Here is a 5,000-nt window from a genome sequence, read left to right on the forward strand (position 1 = left end):
CTGTCCCGTCTCTATGACACGGAGGATCGGCCCACCGATCCTACTCCCATCCTTCCAGCCTCTAGGCTGGTGGCACCAGTGGTATGGGAGGTGGACTCGGACATCGAGCGGGCGTTACGGGTGGAACCTGCGCCTCCTCAGTGTCCGACTGGTCGCAAGTACGTGCCGCTTGGTGTTCGTGATCAACTGATTCGGTGGGCTCACACACTACCCTCTTCGGGTCATCCTGGTGTGGCGAGGACAGTGCGGYGTCTCAGGGAGAAGTACCGGTGGCCCACCTTGGCTAAGGACGTTAGGTTCTATGTCTCCTCCTGTTCGGTGTGCGCCCAGAGTAAGGCTCCTAGGCACCTTCCTAGAGGGAAGTTACAGCCCCTCCCCATTCCACAACGGCCATGGTCTCACTTGTCAGTGGATTTCCTGACCGATCTCCCCCCGTCTCAGGGGAACACTACGGTCCTGGTTGTTGTGGATCGGTTTTCTAAGTCCTGCCGTCTCCTCCCGTTGCCCGGTCTCCCTACAGCCCTACAGACTGCGGAGGCGCTATTTACCCACGTCTTCCGGCACTACAGGGTGCCGGAGGACATTGTCTCTGATCGAGGTCCCCAGTTCACGTCCCGGGTATGGAGGGCGTTTATGGAGCGTCTGGGGGTCTCGGTCAGCCTGACCTCCGGTTATCACCCCGAGAGTAATGGGCAGGTGGAGAGAGTGAACCAGGAGGTGGGTAGGTTTCTGCGGTCGTATTGCCAGGACCGGCCAGGGGAGTGGTCTAGGTACGTCCCATGGGTGGAGTGTGCCCAGAACTCACTCCGTCACTCCTCTACGAACCTATCACCATTTCAGTGTGTGTTGGGCTACCAGCCGGTCCTGGCACCATGGCATCCGAGTCAGACCGAGGCTCCTGCGGTGGAGCAGTGGGTGCGGCGCTCCAAGGAGACCCGGAGAGCCGTCCAGGAATCCCTTAAGCAAGCCGGTGGACGGCAGAAGAGGAGTGCTGACCGCCACCGCAGTGAGGCCCCCGTGTTTGTACCGGGGGACAGGGTCTGGCTCTCGACCCGAAACCTACCCCTCCGCTTGCCCTGCCGGAAGCTGGGGCCGCAGTGTGTGGGGCCCTTCAAAGTCTTGAGGAGGATAAACGAGGTGTGTTATAGATTACAACTCCCTTCCTATTATCGTATTAACCCCTCGTTTCATGTGTCTCTCCTCAAGCCGGTGGTGGCTGGTCCCCTGCTGGACGGTGAGGTGCCGGAGGTCCCTCCGCCCCCTCTGGACATCGAGGGGTCCCCGGCGTACACGATACGTACCATTCTGGACTCGAGACGCCAGGTGAGGGGCCTGCAGTACCCCGTGGACTGGGATGGGTACGGCCCGGAGGAGAGGTGCTGGGTACCGGTGGGGGACATCTTGGACCCGTCACTGTTGAGGGATTTCCATCGCCTCTATCCGGATCGCCCTGCGCCTCGCCCTCCGGGTCGCCCTCGAGGCCGGTGTCGGCGCGCGGTGTCGGGTACTGTCACGATTCCTACAGAAGGTGGCTCCCCTTCCTGTTCGGGTGGCGCTCGGCGCTCGTCGTCAGCTGCCACTGATACTGCCACCTACTAGCTGCCACTGATCCTTTTTTCCCCTTTTCTGTTTATTGGTTTCACCTGTTTTGTGTTTGGTTGATTAGTCGGGCTATATTAACCAGTAGGCCCGCCTGCTATTTGTGCCAAACTTATGTAAAAGCTCTGTTGTCCTTTCACTCGCATTCCACCACTGCCATCGTTACATGGACTATCAAACATCTCCACAAACTTTTCTGTCGTAAATCTGCTTGTGTCCAATCACTGCATTCCTCTGCAAGGGTGTAAAGGCACTAGTCAAAATCACCAAACTCCTGTAGAAACACGTTGCGTGTTCAATCACTGCATTGCCCCTGCATGGTATGAATAAGATCAAACATTTCCAAAACTCTGTCTAAAGTCTGTTGTCCATCAGCTGCAATTCCCCTAATCGGTGGTAATGACTAGGTCAAAAATCTCAAACCATTTGTGAATTCTGTTGTCCAATCACTGCATTCCTCTGCAAGGTGTAAAGACTCAATCACCAAACCATCTGAGTAAAGTAACTATATGGCCAGCCATCTTCTGCCCATTCCCCTTGCAAGGTGCTCACCAAGCACTAGTCCAAAAACTCACCCCAAACTGCTGTCACAGTAACCAGTCATGTTCCAACTCACAGCATTCCCTGCCATCGGTTGCCTAAATGAATTACATAACAAACATGTCCAACTTAATGGTAAGTTCAGCTTGTCCCAATCACTGCATTCCCATTGCCAGTGTAATGGAATAGCTCAAACTCTCCAAACTCTGTTGTTAAAGTCTGCTTGTCCAATCACCTGCACATTCACCTGCCATTGGTGTAGATGAATAACTCCATACATTCTCCCAAAACTCATGTGTTAAAGCTCAGCGTTGTCCAACACTGCATTCCCCATGCAGCGTGTAATGAATAGTCAAACATTTCCCAAAAACTCTGTGTAAGAATCTGTTGTACCAATCACTGCATTCTCCCTTGCCAATGGTGTATATGACTAGTTCAACATATCTCCAACGCTGTGTAAAGTTTTTGTTCCAATCACGCATTCCCCTGCACTCATGGTGTAATGTAATAGTCCAACATTTTCCAAACTCTGGTGTTAAAGATCTTGTCCAATCACCCTCAATTCCCCTGGATGTGTAATAATTAGACAGACAATCACCAAACTCATGTGTAAAGTTTCTTGTCCAAAAAAACTTTCATTCACCCTAAAGACATGCGTGTAATGATCCTCAAAAATCTCAAACTCTGGTGGAAAGTTGTGTGCGCGAATCGACGTGCAGTTCGCCGCGTGGCCATGGGTAATGAATAGCTCAAAACATAATCCAACACACTGTGTAAAGTCTACTCGCCCATCCACTGCATGTCCCCTGCAATGGTGAAATGAAATAATTCAAACATCTCCCAACTCGAGTTAACAGGTAATTTGTCCAATCTACTGCCTTCCCCTGTGCATGTGTAAGGACTAGTCCAAACATCTCCAAACTCTGGTGTAAAGTCTGCTTGTCCCAATCACCTGCATTCATCCTGCATGGGTGTACAAGACATAGTCCAGCAACTTCCCAACTCTCGTTGTAACAGTTTTTCTTCCAATCTCTGGCATTTCCCCCCTCGCATGTTGAATGACATATTCAAATATCTCCAAACCTATGTGCTAAACGTTCTGCTGTTCAGTCCACTGCATTTACCCCTTATATAGTTGTAATGAAACTCAAAGTGTCAAACTATGTGTAATATGTTTGTTCCCAATCACGCCTCCCCTGCCTGGTAATGACTGGTCAAAAATCTCCAAACCTCTGTGTAAAGTCTGTTGTTCCCAATACCTCATCCCCTGCATGGTTAATGAATATTCAAACATTCCCAAACTCTGACGTAACAGGTCGTTGTCCAATCATTGTATTCCCCCCCTGCATGGTGTATGATGATAGTCAAACATCTCCAACTCTGTATAAAGTATGTTGCCAATCACCGCAGTTCACCGCCATAGTGTAAACTCTTACATACATTAGGCCAAACTCTGTGTAATATGTCGTTACAATTCACTGCATTGCCCCTGCATGCGTGTACAACTAGTCAAACACGCCAAAACTCTGCTTTGTAAAGTATGTTGCTCAACTCTTGGCTTCCCCTGCAATGTGTAATGACCTCATTCAAAAATCACAACAAAACTCTGCTGGTAAACGTTGTGTTCACATCCACCTGCATTCCCTTTGCATGGTATGTCATGCCAAATACGTAAAAAACATCTCCAAAACACATGTGATAAAGTCCTGCTTTTCCAATCACATGCATTCCACCTGCATTGTAACGCCCGGGTGTGGCTTGGAGGAAGCAAAGTCAAGGCCGGCAGCAACGCAGCGAAGTCAGTGGTTACGCGATCTTATTTTTACACCCACACCGTTCGCAAAATGACGCCAACTCAAACAAATGCCCCAAACAGGGGCTTGGGAACTAAACAGATCAGCCAAACAACCACCAGCTATAACAAGACAAACGCGTGACGTACAGACGAGAACAAACGTTCTACAGAAATAATCCTGCAACACCNTCAACCCAGTCATTCACACAGCTCAAACCAGTCACTCACACTGTTCAACCCAGTCATTCACACAGTTAAACCCAGTCATTCACACARCTCAACCCAGTCATTAATTTAGCTTGTTACTGAACTAACTGTGACAGTGATTATCTGTGGAGAGGCTGACAGAGATTAAAGTGAGCTTGTTCCCCTTGATGCTGTGTGTGCTGACAGATTGGACACAGCTGATGCCCTCCGCTCCGGACTATCGTCATGGGAATACTCAGCACGGAACCCTAAACCAGACATTCCCACATCCACCAGGGTCTCGATGCCCTCTGAGTGGCTAGCAGTGCCAGTCCCACCACACAATGCATTTTCTCAGTGTGTGTGTGTGTGTGCCTCACTTCTGCCAGTCTCTCTGTGGCCCGGCTTGGCTGGGTCAACACCAAGGGGATTGTAGGTGCGGTTTCCGCTTCACTCACCCGTGACTCGCCGAGGCAGAGCCGTTCATTAGCATTTCCCATCAGCCCAGCGCTGTCGGTAATGTGGTGGAAAATGGGCAGTAAGAGGGATCTGTTTCATGCTCCGTGCTCTGCAGATAACATTGCACACACACGCACACACACATTTACACACACACCCACACACATACACACACACACACACACACACTCAGATTTAGGTTCCGCAGCTACTGAGCGTTCATCTGTTGTAAAGCATTTGAAACTGGGAGAAAGGCAGGTGGAAACACACTGAGGATTTTGTAGGGCTACATGTGCTTGAGACTGGGAAGCTGTGTACCCATTGGTTGACAAAGATCCGTTCCCAAGCCTTCTTTTATGTGTTCATGTGTCACCTGACATTTTGGGTCTATAAAGCAKTTTTTTTTTTCATTGTTAYATTT

General features: G+C 50.0%; 1 pseudogene; it reads left to right on the forward strand.

Annotated features, from left to right (window-relative positions):
- Positions 1-58: 58 nt before the first annotated feature.
- Positions 59-5,000, forward strand: part of LOC112075494 (glutamate receptor 4-like) — a 72,176-nt pseudogene continuing 67,234 nt past the window's right edge.

Source organism: Salvelinus sp. IW2-2015, unplaced genomic scaffold (genome assembly GCF_002910315.2).
Source record: "Salvelinus sp. IW2-2015 unplaced genomic scaffold, ASM291031v2 Un_scaffold3197, whole genome shotgun sequence".
Lineage (NCBI taxonomy): Eukaryota > Metazoa > Chordata > Actinopteri > Salmoniformes > Salmonidae > Salvelinus > Salvelinus sp. IW2-2015.